Below are 19,388 nucleotides of genomic sequence, written 5' to 3'. Positions count from 1 at the left end.
CAGTATTCAAAACCTCTGGTTCAATAAGCATTTACGAGCAGCAGCAAAACAGAAAGTGCGTACTTGCATGATCTGTTGTCAGTTCAACCCAGGTAAAGGCATTCCCGTAGAGCAAGGTGGATTTTATCCTCCCGATTACCCTTTTGAAGTCCTCCAGATGGATTATATCCAGATGGAACGTTGTCGAGGATTCAAGTATGTCCTCGTAGTTGTATGTGCACTTTCCCGATGGACAGAAGCATATCCAGTCCCAGATTACACTGCTCCGACCACTGCCAAGCAGCTGGTACGTGAATTCTTCCCACGGTATGGTTTGCCCCGAGTCGTGTACTCAGATAATGGTCAGCCATTCTCGTCCGAGCTTATGAAGCAGGTATCACTCCTGCTAGGATACCAGTGGAAGTTCCATTGTGTCCGACATCCCCAAGCAGCAGGTCTCGTAGAGAGACATAACCAGACCCTGAAAACACGCCTTGCTAAGATTTGTGCCGAGAGAGGTGTGGACTGGATAGTTGCATTGCCAGTTGCACTCTTTTACATGAGAATGGTAGCTCATTCAAGAACAGGGCTATCCCCGTACGAGGTGGTCTTTGGCAGGCCACCGAATATGTGGGGGACGCCTCTGCCTCGTAAGATCACAGATGTTGACTGTAATATGCTGACAGATTACCTTGCCTCCTTGATGTCTGCACTACAATCTTGTCGTTCACAGGTAGCTGCCGCCTTTCCCGACAACACCGAGGTGAAGCCACACAAGATCACTCCTGGGGATCTCGTCTTTATCAGGAATTTCGACCGGAGGAGTCTGCTGGAGCCCCGCTGGCAGGAGCCGAAGCTTGTTCTGTTGACCACGAGGACGGCAGTGAAGGTGGAGGGCCGCAAAGGTTGGCTCCACTCCAGCCACATAAAGAAATTCCATGGACTGCCGCCAAATATAGACTCCCAGCCCTGCCCCATTCCAGTGACTGATACTAAACTCCCCCTGGCAGAGAAAACTCCTCAGGAGGAGTACAGATTAAAATTGAGATCTAGCAAGTCAGACAGTTTAATTGTTTAAGTCCTCCCCTAGGTGAAGCGGTTAGACAGGTTCCTGACATGTATAAGTTAGATCCCAATAGAGAGAGAGATAGACAAAAACAGATCAAGAAAAAGAAATATTGTAAATCTCTCCGCAGCTATTGCATTGTTGCATTATTGATTATGTCTTTTCTGAGTCTTATGATTATTGCTGCAGGTTTATTGTTACACATGTACTTTCCTATTTTCACACGTGCACATTCTTCCTCAAATGACACTGTCGAGCATACTTTCAGTGAATTGCCCCCTCACGAGTTATCATACCGACTTGCGCTGCGCAACAATACCTTCATTAGTATGTTACATCACTCTCATCAGACCAGCAACGCTACAAATTGTTGGATATGTGGCCGACTCCCCCCCTATCAGAAATACAAGGGAGTTCTGCCCCTCTTTCCGTACCCGTTTACACACAATGGTTCCTGTGGTGCATGGTTTAGTTTAATAAATTCTTTAGATTCTGATTCCATAATTTATCAGGGAGATTGGGTCTGGGGAAATCTGAACATAGTTATGCATAAAGCATGTTACCCTAACAAGGAGGGTCTTCCACAAAGGACAGGGACCGATCTAGAAAATGAAGTGTATGGATTAGGTAATTATACACTTAACCTCATGATTCTGAATGTCCAAGCCGATACCAGACCAGACTTACCCTATATGTCAGTGTTACCAGTTAAAGGTGAATTATGTGTCAGAAAAAATGGTTCAGTACACCTAGGTCATAGTGAATGTACTACTGTGATCGAATTCAGTGATAAAGGCAAGTCTACATTCAAAGCTACCCGCCATTCCTATTTCATTTGTGGTCTGACAGCCTATATACGTTTGCCACTAGATTGGGATGGGACATGTTACATTGCATTCCTTCTGCCACCTGTGTTTCTCGCTCCACCTGATTAACATAAGAACTCCCGTCTAGTACCTAATAGACCCAAGAGAGAACTCCCGATTGTCGACTATACTGAAACGGCATGGGAACGATACACAGATTTCAATAAAGGTTTCTTTCCCTATTTAGGAGCTGTCTTCAATAGCAAATAAATACGTCACTTAACCAGAACCCTTGAAGCAGTAGTGAATGAAACTACTTCCGCCCTAGGCAACTTAACAGAGGAACAGTCTGCTATGAGACTTGTTGTCCTTCAAAATCGTCTTGTTCTTGACGTCATCCTGGCCGATAGGGGCGGAGCTTGTAGAGTCATCGGATCGAGTTGCTGTGTTTTCATTCCAGAAAATGCACCGTCAGTATATAGAGCCATAACCCGTCTCCATAAGATTGCAAGTCAGATACACCAGAATCCAGGCACCTGGACATGGTCTGGTTGGTTCTGGAGCGTGTTATCAGCCTGGGGATGGAAAGTCCTATCCTTCCTCGGAATAGCCCTTCTCATAGTATTCAGTTGTTGCCTATGTTTACAGTGTGGACCAGCGATTTGCGGCTTGTGCGCCACATCATGTATTCCTCATCCAAGTCCACGTTCTAAATCCCGCCTGAAAAAGGAAGAGCAAATGGTGTTACATGAACAAATAGATAGACTAATGAAGATCGATATATCATGAAGGGTCCGTAGGGGACAAGGAGGGAATGAGGTAATTTGAATTTTATGGTCAATTGTGTCCCCTAACGTAGACCCCAACAGCTCCATGTACGTGCTTCAAGTACATGTAATTTCCCTCCATGACCAGCTATGAAGACGCAAATACATTTGCGTCCAACGTTAACATGTCCTCTTTCAGATGCACCATGAATGGATCGATAATTCAGTTCCTAAGTATGCCTTGCCACCGTCTTTACATGGTGCACATTCACGTTTTCCTGGCTCTGTTGAGTTAGGCCCTGATTTCTGCCATCGAGCCCTTTCTGCCTTCTGCCTCCTGTGAGCTGCAGCCTGGATCCGCATCCCTGACCTTTACCTTACTCCCTGCGCGGTGAGTGGTGCCCGGCTCGGCCTGCTTGCCTGCCAAGACTGTATTCAGCCTTCAAGTTATCTGCTCCGCTCCTCGAAAATACATTCCTGTCTAGTGATTTAGGTAAACATCCCCCCAGCTGCAGAGCAAAGGGCCCGGCCTTTCTGTCTCCGTGCAAGTAATTCACTGCTCCTGTTACCATGATAGGCCCATGGCCCCTCGCATTACACGCAGACACGTAGACGCATATGCACGCACTAGCAGTCAGTATAGAATAGCCTTTACCCGAGAGACCTTTCCTTCTAGATAATACAGTTCCTCAAACACAAGATATCAGATATGATTGGGTTTAGATTGTCCTGACACGCCAGACTTCTGTCTCCTCTTTCGGAGCTAAATGTCAAGTCCCCTTCACCCTCCAGTTCCACGTCAATCACACGTCATGTTGCCTGCGCGCGCATCCAGCCATATATTTCTGCTGACACTGCAGGATTCCTCTATGAATCCACCCACTTGTGACACTTTCATGTGACGTCTCTAGCACACACCTCCGTGTACGCCCTCGTGCACGCCTTCTGTTACGCCTTCTGTTACGTACATGTGTTCTTATCTCGTTTCTTTCAGCTGTTACGCCTTTTGTATCCATCACCATTGTATGCATTGACTATATATATTGTACACTGTCAATAAAGCATTGTCTATCCCTTCCTGAACCTTCGTGGTGATGGAACATGATACCATGGTTCGAACCATTCCATTACATGGAATAAAACCCTTATAAACTCAGATTCCACGGACTCTGCCTCTCATTTTTGATTGAGCTATTTTTTTAACTTTACCGCATAGAAATTCCGCATAGGTAAATCTTTATTTACCACAATTGTCTAATTCCTCATTCAAAGCAGATTCCACACTACAATTCCGCTTGATTCGAAGCATCTCACCAAACGGAATTGCATTAATCTGAGATTTGGGGTGTGCACTACTCCCATGCAGTGTGGCATTGCACGCAGTTTCCTTTCTATATGGTGTGGTAACCAGTTTATCTTTATCCACACCAATTGTAATGTCAAGAAAGTTGATTTGTTCCGTACTGGACTCTATTGTGAATGATAGATTAAACTCATTATCATTAAGAAATTTGTGAAATGTGTCCAGATCATGTTTTGGTCCTGCTCAGAACAGAAGAACATCATCAATGTAACGTCCAAAGTATAGGATGTGTTGTAAAAGATAGCCCGGGCAGTTACGCCAGATATGTATTAATTCAAACAATCCCATATACAAATTTGCATATGATGGAGAAAATTTTGCCCCCTTCGCCACACCTCTTTTTTGGCGATACCATTGGCCATTATGCAAGAAAAGATTATTGTTAAGGACCAGATCAATGAGGTCCAATATCATTTGCGTATGTTCATAACACTCAATCGGACGACAGTCTATGAAGTGTTCTATTGCTTTGAGACCCATCCTTCCCGGTATGCATGTGTATAACGAACACACGTCCATTGTAACTAGGAGATGGCCTTCAATCCATTCTACATCAGAAACCTTGCTAAGCACATCTCGAGTGTCCATGATGTAGGACGGTAGATTTATCACGTGTGGTTGTAAATACATATCAATGTATTGAGATATTCTTTCTGTTGGAGAATTGATGCCGGAAATGATAGGTCTCCCTGGCGGGAATCTGCTTTGCTTGTGTACCTTTGGGAGCATGTAAATGCAAGGATTGGTTGGCGTGTCATTAAAGAGAAATCTAAATTCTGTATCTGAGATTAAACCTTTGCCTCTCCAATGTTTAAGATGTGTCTCAATTAGAGTCACCGTCGACCTGATTGGATTACTCGGTAATAATGTGTAAGAAGTTTCATCTGTTAATTGTCTGTCTATCTCGTTGATATAGTCAGATTTGTTCATTATTATAATATTTCCTCCCTTGTCAGCCTCACGTATGACAAGGGAGGTATTGTCAGCAAGGTTTCTCAAGGCAACATGTTCTTCACAAGAGAGATTGTATTTCTCTTTGTGATGTGAGAGTTTGAATTTGTCTTCTAATTTATATAAATCCTCGTAGACCAATTCCTGAAAGATATCTATACAGTTGTTACTCGGTAGGTGAGGTGTAAATCTGGATCTGGGTCTAAGTCCACTGTCTGAACCATCATAGGTGTCCAGATTGAGATCCGCTGCCAGACTCTCTAGTGACATGGAAGTCTCTTCATCGCCCATAGTCATTAGTAAGTGTGTTGCTTTGATATCTTTGATGGTCTGGGTTTGTCCTAGTGAGTCAGTTTTAGATGTATGAGGTACAGATTGTTTTTGATTTTTAAAACATTTCTGTAACTTTAGTTTCCTGGTGAATTTAAAACAACTTACATGAAAAGAGGTAAAATTAGGATACACATATGGACAGAACCCCAGACCTCTGCTCAAAAGGTTTATTTCATTTTCAGACAATTCAACGTCAGATACATTTATCACATTCACACTGTCTTTCTTCTTTTCAACAGAAATACAATTCATTGTTGTTGATTGCGTGCTGCTGATCTGGTTGTCATCCCCACCCTTGTGTTTGCATTTTTTTCTACATTTCCCCGTCCTTGTTTTCTTGTTAATCGCTCTTGTTGTAGAGCTTGTTTGTTCCCTTTGCGGAATCTTTGAAGCTCTAAAAAAAATGGGTCAGTACTGGTACTAGGTACTGGTTCAGACATACTTGAGGATTCTACACTTGTGAAACTGCTAACACTTGAGGCTGCTGATAGGCTTGGAGTTTCAGTAGTGACTGACCTGGCATCATTGTTCACATGTCCTGATGTTTTAATATTATCAAACTTTTTCGCAAAGGTATAAACTCTTCCGTTTTGATAATCCCTCTCATCCCGTCTTATTTTCTGCAATTCTTTCTCTTTCAAATATAATTGATGTTTGTGTATCTCCTCTTTGAGTATAACCAAATTCTTTTGTACTACCTCTGGAAGATTCATGTTATCAATTTCCTTTTCTAACGCACAAGTTACTACTTGTGTAACGATATATCTGTAAGAGACATTAGTTAGTGATAGATTCCTTACCTTAGAATATCCCCAGGCGTCAGACTGGATCCGGAAACCTTTGCGTAGCAATACCCCTGCGCGCTGGTAGGCGTCGTCTGCGGATCCGCGTCCGTCGTCGGCGTCGTGAGCGCCGGGATGACGTCGTCGGAGTACTTAGACGGCGCCCATGCGCGCTGACGTCAGTTCTGATACACTGCTTTTCCGCGCCAGATACGCAGAGCCATGATAGAACTAACACTGGTGCCATGAAACTAGGGCCCTGAAAGGGGATGACCTTAACCCTAGATATCGGTTCGCAGAACGGGGAGGATGGGTGGGTCGGTAAGGAATCTATCACTAACTAATGTCTCTTACAGATATATCGTTACACAAGTAGTAACTTGTGCATCTGAAAGAGACACGTTAGTGATAGATTCCTTACCTTAGAATAGATACCCCAGCAATACCAACCCGGGTGGTGGGTCTGCGAACCAATATCACACCAGAAAGTCCTGGAGGACGGAACGGCCAAAGAAGCCATCCCTCCGGACTTGACTGTCCAGGCAGTAGTGTCTTGCGAACGTGTGCAGCGAGGCCCACGTAGCTGCCTGGCAAATGTCCTGCAGGGGGACACCGCGGCCCAGGGCGGTTGTCGTTGCCGTGGCCCGAGTGGAGTGAGCCCGCAATCCAGCTGGGGGCTCCTTCCTCGCCATGGAGTAACATGCTTGGATACACAGGATGATCCACCTAGAGATGGTCCTCTTGTGCACAGCCTTTCCCTTCTTCGCGCCCACGTAACCAACGAAGAGTTGGTCATCCACCCGGAATTGGCGTGTGCGATCTAGGTAGTAGGAGAGCGCACGTTTTGGATCCAGACGGTGGAGCCTCTCTTCCTCTTTCGAGGGATGCGGAGGCGGAAAGAAGGTGGGCAAAGTGATGGACTGCCCGATGTGGAAGGCTGTGACAACCTTGGGCAGAAAGGAAGGTCGTGTACGTAACACCACCTTATCAGGATGAACAGACAGGAAAGGTGGAGAAGAAGAAAGAGCCTGGAGCTCACTCACCCTCCTGGCAGAGGTGATGGCAACCAGGAATGCCGTCTTTAGAGTAAGGAGACGAAGAGGGCAGTTATGAAGTGGCTCAAAGGGAGCACACATCAGATAGGTGAGAACCAGATTCAAGTCCCACTGGGGCATCACGAAGGGAACATGTGCTTGATGCCCTTCAGAAATCTACTCACAATAGGGGACTTGAATAAAGAAGGCTGATCTGGTAGCCTCAAGAAGGCTGATAGAGCAGAAAGGTACCCTTTAAGAGTGCCCAGAGCAGAGCCCTGCTGGGCAAGGGAAAGAAGAAAGAGCAGGACTTCCGAAAGGGGTGCAGAGAGAGGATCCACAGCCTTTGCTGTGCACCATGCCACAAATCTGTTCCACCGGCAGGCGTATACCGACTTTGTGGAGGGACGCCTGGCTGCCAGAATGATATCACAGACTTCAGGAGGCAAGTCAAATGGCCTCAACTGCCGCCGCTCAATCTCCAAGCTTGTAGGTGGAGACTGGACAGGTTCGGGTGCAGGACCGTCCCCTGCTGCTGCGACAGAAGGTCCTCCCAAAGAGGCAGACGAATCGGGGGATTGACTGACATGCTGAGTAGCTCGGGATACCAGTATCTTCGTGCCCAGTCCGGAGCCACAAGGATAACCTGGGCCCGGTCGCGCCTGATCTTCTTCAGCACTCTGGGCAGAAGTGGTATAGGCGGAAAGGCGTACAACAGACCGCAGCTCCACTCGCGACGAAAAGCGTCTCCGAGCGAGTGCCGCCTTGGAAATTCCAACGCGCAGAACTGATGACATTGCGCGTTCTCTTCTGTGGCGAATAGATCTAACCAAGGCTCTCCCCACTGCTGAAAGAGACCTTGCGCCACGTCCGAGTTCAGACGCCATTCGTGATCCATCATGCACCGACGGCTGAGTTCGTCCACCCTGGCATTCAGAGAGCCTGCCAGGTGTTGAACCACCAGGGTCACGCCCTGATGTTCCAGCCATTGCCATAGGCGCAGAGCCTCCTGGCAAAGGGTCCACGACCCCACTCCGCCCTGTTTGTTGCAGTACCACATGGCGGTGGTGTTGTCGGTGAACACTTGCACTATGCTCCCCCTGACAGAGGGGAGGAATGCCTTCAGTGCAAGACGAATCGCCCTCAGCTCCAGAAGGTTGATATGGAGCCGGGACTCCGCCGGAGACCAGAGGCCTCTGATCTCCGCCTCTCCCATGTGGCCTCCCCAGCCCTGGAGGGACGCGTCCGTCACAACTACGTGCTCCGGCTGGGGTAGGGAGAGGGGTCTGCCACTGACCCAGTCGCGGTCCGTGAGCCACCACTGCAGTTGCCTCGCAGTGCCCTCTGAGATCAGGACATGATCGGATAGGTTGCCCTGATGCTGGGCCCACTGAAACTTCAGGTCCCACTGCAGAGCCCGCATCCGCCACCTGGCGTGACGCACCAGAAGGATGCAGGAAGCCATCAGTCCCAGAAGCCGCAGCGTCAACCTGACCGAGACCCGGGATAACGGCTGGAAGATTGGAATCAGAGCCTGAATATCCCGAACCCGCTGTTCGGGTGGGTAAACCCGAAACTGCGCCGAGTCGAGAACCGCTCCGATGAAGAGGAGCTTTTGAGAGGGACACAGGTGTGACTTCGGCACATTGATGGAGAACCCCAGCAAGTGCAGGAGGTCGGCCGTAGTCTGGAGGTGGCTGACGACTGTCTGGGGCGAGCCCGCCTTCAACAACCAGTCGTCGAGGTAGGGGAAGACTGATACCCCCTGCCTGCGCAGATGGGCTGCGACCACCGCCATCACCTTCGTGAACACCCGTGGGGCGCTGGTAAGGCCAAAGGGGAGCACGGTAAACTGAAAGTGCTCTTGGCCTACCGTGAACCGCAGGTAACGCCGGTGGGCCGGCAGGACGGGGATGTGGAAATAGGCGTCCTGCAAGTCCAACGCTACCATCCAGTCTCCTGGGTCCGGGGCAGCCAGGACCTGAGCCAAAGTGAGCATCTTGAACTTCTCCGTCCGGAGGAAGCCGTTGACGTTCCGCAGATCCAAGATAGGGCGCAGGCCCCCTTTGCCCTTCTTGGGTACCAGGAAGTAGTGGGAGTAGCAACCACGTCCTACTTCTGGCCCAGGAACGCGCTTGATGGCCCTCTTGGCCAAGAGGGCCGAAACCTCCTCTTGCAGAAGTTGCAAGTGATCCCCCGACACACGGTGGTATTGTGGTGGCATGGATGGAGGGGATGACTCGAAGGGGAGGGAGAAGCCCCTTCGGACAATTTGCAGCACCCACCTGTCCGAAGTGACTGAATGCCAGTGGGAGAGGTGATGGCGAACCCTGCCTCCCACAGGCGTCACATGGGCCTGGAAACTCGGACTAGGAAGGTTTTGAGGCGGGGGCTGCTGAGGGAGGTGTGGACTGGCCTCGCCGTTGGCCCCGACCACCGCCACGGCGGTTCCCACGTCCGCCACCGCGTTGTTGTACATTCTGCAGCGCGTGGCTGACGGTATGCGGTGGGGCGCCCCTTCCGTGGCCACGAAAGGAGCGAAAGGCACCCGATTGCTGGCGTGGGGCCGTAAGGCCCAAGGACTTGGCCGTGGCCCTGGAGTCCTTGAAACGTTCCAGCGCATGGTCTGCCTTGTCGCCGAAGAGGCGACGGCCATCAAACGGCATGTCCAGGAGGGTGGCCTGGACATCGGCCGAGAAGTTGGCGGACCTCAACCAGGCGTGGCGTCGAACCGCCACCGTCGTTGCCATCGCCCTGCCCAGTGAGTCCGTAGTATCCAGCCCACACTGGATAGAAAAGCGTGCTGCATCTCGGCCGTCCGCAAGGGCTTGGCTGAGTTTAGCCTGGACCTCCTCCGGGCATCTAGGCAGCACCTCCGCAACCGTGTCCCACAGAGTGTGGGTGTAGCGGCCCAAGAGACAGGCGGTGTTCACAGACCGCAGCCCTAGGCTTACAGACGAGAAAACCTTCTTCCCGAACTGTTCATATCTCTTGGATTCCCTGTCGGGCGGGGCCGACGGGAATGCGGTTTGGGAGTTTGAGGCCTGGATGACCAGACTCTCGGGGGTGGGATGGGTGGACAAAAAGCATGGGTCGCCCGGTGCCGGGCGGTAGCGTCTGGCCACGTTCCTGTCCACAGGGGGGCCTGTGGCGGGCTTGGACCAAGTGCCCTGAAGAACGTCACACAAGGCCTCATTGAACGGCAGGAGGGGCTCCGCGGAGCCGGACTGCGGTTTGAGGACCTCGGTGAGGAGATTAGTCCTCACGGCCGCGACGGGGAGCTGAAGGTTTAGGGCCTTAGCTGCCTTCGTCAACACTACGCTGTAAGCTGACCCCGCCTCCGAAGCCACAGTCGGGGGCGACGTAAATCCAGTGTCTGGCGAGGTGTCAATACCACTGGCCTCCCCAAGCTCATATGTCCAGTCCTGGTGTGACAGGCAATCACGTGCCAGAGGGTCCTCGGACCCCTCCCACTGCTCCTCGTCACCTGGCTCCTGGAGACCAGGATCAACAGCCAGGGCCTCCTCGTGGAGATAGAATTCTCCAAAGGCCGTCGGAATCGGAGCCCAGCAGCGCCCTTCCGACTCCTGAGTAGGACCGTAGGAAACATTGGGGGCGGCAACCACATCGGCTGCCGGGGACGACACCTGAAGGGACGGCGCCGGTGAGGTCGTAAGGTCGACTGGCGAGGTCCCGGATCCGGAGCCGGATCCAGCGAGGTCGCGCAGCGCCGGGACCGAAGTCGCCAGCGGCGCCGGGGCCGAAGCACCCGACGTCGTCGGAGCCGAAGCGCCCGACCCGGAAGGACCTCCAGACGGAGCCGATCGGCCCGAAGGCGCCATGGGAACCGACTGAGGAGGGAGGGCCCTCATGGCCATGAGGTACCTCTCGACCTCCTCCTGCGACGCGCCGTGCCCAGGGACCCGAAGGTGTGGGGCAGGCGGCGACGCTTGCGACTCCCGCGGAGCCGCGTGGGCGGTGTCGCCCGAGTCCCCGGCCGCATCGTGCGAGGGGCGGGTCGGAGGACCGATGGTGTCGCTCCGACCTCTCATGCCTCTTACCTGAGGACTTGGAACCAGACGATCGGTGTCCACTCCCGGAACGTCGATGACTCCGACCTCGCGACCTGTCCCTCGACCTCCCGTGGGACCCGGACTGGGACCTGGAGCGGCGCGGGGCCGAGTGCCTCAGCTCGAGACGCTTGCGGGACCGCTCCCGCCTAGCCTTCGACGTCAGGGCCCGGCAGTCGGCACAGGTTCGATCGTCGTGATCGAGGCCTAAGCACTTCAGGCACCGGCGATGGGGGTCCGTGACCGACATGAGTCGGCCGCACTTCGTACAAGGCTTGAACCCGGGCATCCCTGGCACCGATAGTCGAGACAGTCGACTAAAGAGAAGATCAAAAAGGATCAAAATTTTCAGTCAAAAAGTGACTGGGGGTAGAGCTTCTTCCGGATCTGCGCTAGCTGGCGCGGAAAAAAGAAGAACTGACGTCAGCGCGCATGGGCGCCGTCTAAGTACTCCGACGACGTCATCCCGGCGCTCACGACGCCGACGACGGACGCGGAGCCGCAGACGACGCCTACCAGCGCGCAGGGGTATTGCTACGCAAAAGTTTCCGGATCCAGTCTGACGCCTGGGGATATTCTAAGGTAAGGAATCTATCACTAACGTGTCTCTTTCAGATACTGCAATTTCCACTAACAGTTTCTCTCTTTTAAGTTCTGCATCCCTAATTAGGATGTCTATCATACCCGCAGAGGAATTAGAAAGTAACTTCTCCCATTCTTTGAGATGGCCCCTATCCAGATCCTCAAATGATGGGAAAATTAGAATCCGTAATCCTCTCGGCACCTGCTCTTTAGCTATGTATCAGCTATGTATTTGCGAAGTACACTTGCATCCCACCATCTGGAGAGCTCTTGCTTTTTGAGCCTCTCCAGACGTAGGAATTTTTGCTTCATTCCCTCATTGCAATTTAAGCTATTGGCATTATGAATGACAATGTCTTTTATTTATGTTTTTAAAACCAACACGTAAATAAAAGGAATTGTCATTTACAATGCCAATAGCTCAAACTCTTGAAAATGCGAGACCTATTGCATTGCAAATGCTTGTTTTTGTAGCATGCACTTACTGCGCATGGTCGCAGCTTGAATGTCTGCGTGCAGTGGCAGTGCTGGTGTCAGAACTCGAACATAGCTGTGTCTGCTGTGTCTGTGTTCAACCCCTCCTCAAAAGAAATTTCCCTGCAGTTAATGGGTCGGGCCCGTGTGTCTCTCCTCTTCGTTCTCACATCTCGAAATTCTCTGCGGATTCCTTTGTGTGCATAGTAAAGTGCTCAACATTTTATGGGTCGAGACTTCGTTACATGGATCCTCACCGCCCTTATACATGCCCCTCGTCACCCTTCATGGCCCAGATTCTCAGAAGATGGTAGTGACTGCACTCGTAGGAACAACGGTTGAATTGTGTGCTTGTAAATGTTTGAAATCTTTTCTGTAGGGTTTTGTTTTTTGATTCAGGTTCAATGCAGAAGTTGAGCCAGCCCCATTCCTGCCCACTATCACGAATGCCGTGCCATATAAGCATGGGCGGAAAATCCGTTCCGCTCGCGGATTTTGCGGATTTTCGGTAAATTCGCAATCCGCGAACTCTCGCGAATTTACTGAAAATCCGCAAATTCGCACGCAGCTGATTTTTTTTCTTGGTTATACAATATTGCGGCGTTCACTTACCGTCATTCAGCGTTTGCCGAGTTGTTTTTCTCGATATTTTGCGAGTGCTGCGCCATTTTGGATCTTGCTGCGGGATTCCGCTGGAGTTTGGCGACCGCGATTACGTAATCCCGGCTTGCCATCTTGCACAGCACGCATCGCGAGAGTTCGCAATTGCGAACACGTAGATGCGGCGGGCAGCAACAATCTCGTGAAATGCAGAATTTGAACTTCTGCACAAGAAATCCACCAGCAAGCAGCATAAACCTTCTGAAAATGATGATTTTTATCAGAATAACTCCTCAGGTTGACATTTGCCTGCACTTTTTTTTGCAAGGAGTCCATTTTGGGGGGGGGGGGGGAGGAAGGAAGTGCCCCACAGTCTCCAACTTCCTTTTCCTGTCCAGCAGGCTCCTCCCAGTGCTTTCTTCATGTGCTGGTCACTTTCATTCGGATTCTTGACCTGAAAGGATTACTTTTTGTGGATGCTGCTGGGTATTTGGATTTGAGGCCTTTTTTGACTTTCTTTGGATCACTTTTGGATTAGAAATTTCACAAGTAAGTTTGTTTGTGGCATTACAGTTGCTGCAACTAAAATTTTGGAATTTTTGATTTTTGGGCTGTTGTTGGGGCCTTTTGACCAGGGGTAGTGAGTGGTGCATGGGCCTAGTCTTTCTGTGGGGTGTCTCGAATTTAAACATCATGGAGGGCATGGATGGCATGGGATTGTGCTGGTTTTTCTGTGTTTTTCGATTTTTGGGCTGTTGTTGTGGCCTTTTGACCAGGGGTACTGAGTGGTGCATGGGCCTAGTCTTTCTGTGGGGTGTCTTGAATTTAAACATCATGGAGGGCATGGATGGCATGGGATTGTGCTGATTTTTCTGTGTTTTTAGATTTTTTGGGGTGTTCATGGGGACAGGCCATGTGGGTGGGGGCCATTTTGAGTGCTGGTACAGGCAGGCCCTTGCCATGTGCTGGGAGGCAAGGGGCCATTTGGAATGCAGGCAGTGTTCTTAGGCCTGCAACCATTTTGCCTAGCTTTCAACCATTATGCCCAGGGGTAGTGAGTGGTGAATGGGCCTAGTCTTTCTTTGGGGTGTCTTGAATTTGAACATCATTGAGGGCATGGATGGCATGGGATTGTGCTGATTTTTCTGTGTTTTTCGATTTTTGGGCTGTTGTTGTGGCCTTTTGACCAGGGGTACTGAGTGGTGCATGGGCCTAGTCTTTCTGTGGGGTGTCTTGAATTTAAACATCATGGAGGGCATGGATGGCATGGGATTGTGCTGATTCTTCTGTGTTTTTCGATTTTTGGCATGTTGTTGGGGCCTTTTGACCAGGGGTAGTGAGTGGTGCATGGGCCTAGTCTTTCTGTGGGGTGTCTTGAATTTAAACATCATGGAGGGCATGGATGGCATGGGATTGTGCTGATTTTTCTGTGTTTTTCGATTTTTGGGCTGTTGTTGGGGCCTTTTGACCAGGGGTAGTGAGTGGTGCATGGGCCTAGTCTTTCTGTGGGGTGTCTTGAATTTAAACATCATGGAGGGCATGGATGGCATGGGATTGTGCTGATTTTTCTGTGTTTTTCGATTTTTGGGCTGTTGTTGGGGCCTTTTGACCAGGGGTAGTGAGTGGTGCATGGGCCTAGTCTTTCTGTGGGGTGTCTTGAATTTAAACATCATGGAGGGCATGGATGGCATGGGATTGTGCTGATTTTTCTGTGTTTTTCGATTTTTTGGGGTGTTCATGGGGACAGGCCATGTGGGTGGGGGCCATTTTGAGTGCTGGCACAGGCAGGCCCTGGCCATGTGCTGGGAGGCAAGGGGCCATTTTGAATGCAGGCAGTGTTCTTAGGCCTGCAACCATTTTGCCTAGCTTTCAACCATTATGCCCAGGGGTAGTGAGTGGTGCATGGGCCTAGTCTTTCTGTGGGGTGTCTTGAATTTAAACACCATGGAGGGCATGTATGGCATGGGATTGTGCTGATTTTTCTGTGTTTTTCGATTTTTGGGCTGTTGTTGGGGCCTTTTGACCAGGGGTACTGAGTGGTGCATGGGCCTAGTCTTTCTGTGGGGTGTCCTGAATGTAAACATCATGGAGGGCTTGGATGGCATGGGATTGTGCTGATTTTTATGTGGTTTTCGAGTTTTTGGGGTGTATAACTGAACTGATGTTCCTCTGTCTTCCATTGCTTTTAGGTGCACAAGACTCAAGAGAACCACCAGTGCCAGGAAGAAGTCCTGCAGCGGTGTGTGTGTGCAGCATAACGTCACACAACGTCACGTCTGGCCACAGACAACTCTGCAACTCGTGCAACTGCGGCCTGCTGTTCTGACCTATGAAGAAGATGGCCACATTTTTTGAGAGTAGAAAAAAAGAACGCCTGCAGCAGCAGCGGGATCTGCTGGGGATCAAGCTGGGAGCAGCACCCCCGCTCCATTGGGCTCAGTGCCACCACCACCACGCCAACTTAAGTCCAAGCCCTTGAGTGCTTTAGAGGCCACCAGTCTACTTGTTCAATCACCTTCGACCAGTGATGTTAGCTCATCGCAAGAAAGTAGCAGCAATGTCCCTCAATCAACACAGTTTGTTGTAACTCATCTGACAAGTGTTGAACAACCACAAGCAACCACAAGCCCAAGTACATGTGGAAGGAGAGGCAGCGCAAGGAGATGCACAAGCAGAGGTGCATGGAGGGTCGCAAGTGCCCACAATAGTTGTTCCTCCCGAAGTAGGGGCACATCAGGAAATCGACAATCAAGCCGAGGTATCATTTGAGGAAGCCACTCCTCCTGATGATCATTCATTGTCTTCCACATCCCTAGCAAGGAAAAGATCAAGGGTGGTGTCTACATCTTCTTCAAGCCCACCTCCTTCTGATGATACGGATCTAAATTGGGAACCATCACTGCCGTCTGAGAGTGAGGCACACCACGATCTGACAAAGATAGTTAAGCGTAAAAGGAAGGTCCTCTAAAGTCTCATAGTTATGGAGTGTGATGAGGCTCAACAAGAAGTGGGGGATACTCATGCTGATGAAGACTCTCACGACGCAGTCATCATAGGCTTCACTTCAGCCTCAGCGGGCATGCAGCAAACAGACATTTAGACCCTAGCCCGAGAAGCTGCTGAGCGTGATGATGATGTTGTCGATGAGGAGGCAATGGAAACACCACAATCAGTGGAGTTAACTAGTACACCAACACCTACCGCTTCCATATTTCTTCTTCGCCAGAAGGGACCTCCATCCACCTTGACCTCAATTAGTAGTGGTGAAAGTGCACAACGTAGTAAAGTTCGGCAATCCACATCCTCCACTTCATCTGGCATTAGCAGCATGACCACCACCAGTATCGCCGCCTCCTCCGGCCCCCACAGACATTTCAAGTCCGCAGCTTGGGGCTTCTTTAGTGTTTGCCCAAAAAAGGAAAACTTTGGAATTTGTAGCATTTGTAAGCATGCAGTTAGTCGTGGTAAGTATGGTACCAACTATGGTACCGGAGGCCAGAGAGGTCATCTTAAGAGACAGCACGCTGTCCAATGGTTTGCGCACCTAAAGGAGATCAAGGAAGCCCGAATTGCTAGTCAAGAAAACGTTGATGTTTCATCTGATGATGACGAGGAGGAAGAAGTGTCAGACACTTCACTTACACCCAGTACCCCTGTCAGCAGCACACCCCCTGTGAGCCACACTAAGAGGTTGGGAGAGAGTGAGACACCAATGCGAAAAAGTTCATCAGTGAGCGTAACTGGGTAGAAGAAGTCATCATCATCATCCCGTAAAAGCATGGTCCAGGCCAACATTAGAACCATGCTGTTTTCAGCAGCGCCATATGATCGCAACCACCCACTGACACGTCTATATAACACTAAGCTGGCTGAGATGCTAGCTCTGGACTTTCTCCCTTTTTCTTTTGTAGAAGGGGTTGGTTTTCTAGAATTAGTGGCAGCGCTCTGCCCTAAATGGAAGGTTCCTATCCGGTTCTATTTTGCCAGAGTTGCGGTTCCAGCACTACATGAAGAGGTGCTGGAGGTGATTGGGGCAGCTTTGCAGAAGAGTGGAATGGAATGGAATGAAATGGAAATAGATTTATTGAGCGCGATTGCTGCCCAGGGGCGTCCAAGCGCTAGGGTAAGAATCGGAGGGACAAGCGACGTGACACATTAGAGCTCGGAGGCTTGGGTGAATAGTAAGGTCTTCAGCTTTTTACGGAATGACAGCAGGTCCGGGTTGGAATGGAGTGAGAGGGGGAGGGTGTTCCAAAGTTTAGAGGTATTCAATGAGAACAGCCTACCCCCGGATCTGGCTCTCTTCACTCTCGGAACCACTGCCAGGAAGGCCTCAGAGGAGCGGAGATTCCTATTTGGGTAGTAGGGAGTGACAAGCTTGCTGTTAATAGCGGGTCCTGTTTTCCAAAATGCCCGGTGTGCGATGCACAACGCCTTGAATGACACTCTGTGTTTTACTGGCAGCCAGTAAAGAATTTTCAGTGCAGGTCTGGCTGACTGGGCTCGTGGAATCTGTAACAGGGTGCGTGCTGCGGAGTTTTGCACTACCTGGAGTTTCCGGAGAGTCATCTCGGGAGCCCCCACATATAGAGCATTGTTTGAGTCAAGGCGGGACTGGATGAGGCCTTGGACTGCCACTTTCTTGGCCTCTAGAGGCAGAAGTGGAAGGACCTTCCTTAAAGTTTTGAGAATACCAAAGCAGGTGGCGGACAGCTTGGTGGCCTGGGTGGAAAAGGACAGCTTACTGTCCAGCCACACTCCTAGGCTTTTGACACTTTCCTTGGGGGTGGGAGGAGTGCCCAGAGCTTGGGGCCACAAGGAGATAAAAGGTGTTGGCGAGGCTGGGCCTAGAAGCATGAGCTCTGTTTTATCTCCATTTAATTTGAGGGAGGAGCTGGTCATCCACTCCTTGATGTCCTCTAGGCAGCTCAGCAGGCCTCCTTGGGGGTGACTGATGTTCTCTTGAGCCAATAATACCACTAACTGAGTGTCGTCGGCGTACGACACAATTTTGATGCCGTACGGTTCGACGATTCCAGCCAGTGGTTTCATGTAGACATTGAATAACACAGGGCTCAAAGAGGAGCCCAGTGGTACTCCACAGCTGAGAGGCTTGCTGGTTGATATTGTATCGCCATCGAAGATCTGAAAAGATCTGTCGGACAGGAAGGAGCCGAACCACCTTAGAGCGTCGCCAGAGACTCCGATGTCCCGGAGACGGTTCAGCAGGGTGGCATAGCTGACCGTATCGAAGGCGGCGCTTAGATCAAGGAGGATCACTGCCACTGATCCTCCCTGATCCAGAACCCTTCGAGATTCCTCGGCGACCGCTAATAAGGCAGTTTCGGTGCCATGTTTCGGCCTGAAACCTGTCTGGGATGTATCCAGTAAGGAGTGATTTTCAATAAACTGGACCAGTTGGACGTTTATATATTTTTCCAACACCTTGCCAGCCCAAGGGAGAAGAGAGATGGGACGATAGTTGGAATAATCGTCAGGGTTCAAGTTCGTTTTTTTTAGCAGCGCCCGCACCATGGCTTGTTTCCATGCTGTAGGAACAACACATGAGGCTATAGATGTGTTAAGGAGTTCCAAGATAACAGGCAGGGTGGCTTCGTGTGCTTGCATCAAAACTTCTGGTGGGGCTGGGTCGCGTGGGGAACCCGATTTGACTTGCCGTGCCATTTTACCGAGGGTGTCGAGGTCCAAGGGAGGGAAGTGCTCGAGGGTTGACTGGACAAGGGGAGGGAGTATTCTAGGAGAGGGTGGGTCAGCTATCTCTGGAACTTTGGCTCCTGTTTGAAAGGTGGAGTATATTTTCAGGACTTTATTGTCAAAAGAGTCCGCAAGCTCGTTGCATTGATCTTGGGTTTTATTCGGAGGGGGGGCCGAGGTGACATTTGAGCAGTGTTTTATTATCTGGAAAATTTCCCTGGGCTTTGATTTGGCCTCTAGGATTTTATCAGAGTAGAATGTTGCTTTCGCCGTCCTGATCCCATCTCTGTAAGTTTTTATCGCCTCTTTATAGGCGACCTTTTTTTCCGGGAGAAAATCCATACGCCAGGCTCTCTCTCGTTGCCTGCAACGACGTTTTAGTTCTCTTAAAAGGTCAGAAAACCAGGGCGCTGATCTCTGCATTCTTTTAGATGAGGATCTCTGGAGAGGGAGGATCGTGTCTAGTGAGTTAGTGATCCAGCTAACATAATTTTCGTTTGCTGCACTAGGGTCTGAGCAGGGAGGCGGATGGGTAGCGTCCAGGCTATACAGCCAGGATTCCAACTGGAGTTTTGGCCAGTTTCTCCTGAGTGTTGTCTGGGGGGGTAACTGAGGGACCTTGTGGGTTGCCCAGGAAAACGGTATCAGAAAATGATCCGACCATGGGAGGGGGATAGGAAGGTCGACAGTCAGCTCGCTGCAGCTGCTGAAAATTGGATCAAGCAGATTGCCCTTCTCATGAGTTGGAGCTGTGACCAGCTGGGACAGCTGCAGAGCTCCGAGGTCATCTATTAGCTCTTTGGCAATATTATCTGAGGGGGAGTTGAAATGGAGATTCAAATCTCCTAAGACTGTGTAGTTAGCCA

The sequence above is a fragment of the Lissotriton vulgaris genome, chromosome 7 (assembly GCF_964263255.1).
Source record: "Lissotriton vulgaris chromosome 7, aLisVul1.2, whole genome shotgun sequence".
NCBI lineage: Eukaryota > Metazoa > Chordata > Amphibia > Caudata > Salamandridae > Lissotriton > Lissotriton vulgaris.
This window is presented reverse-complemented; position numbering follows the sequence as displayed.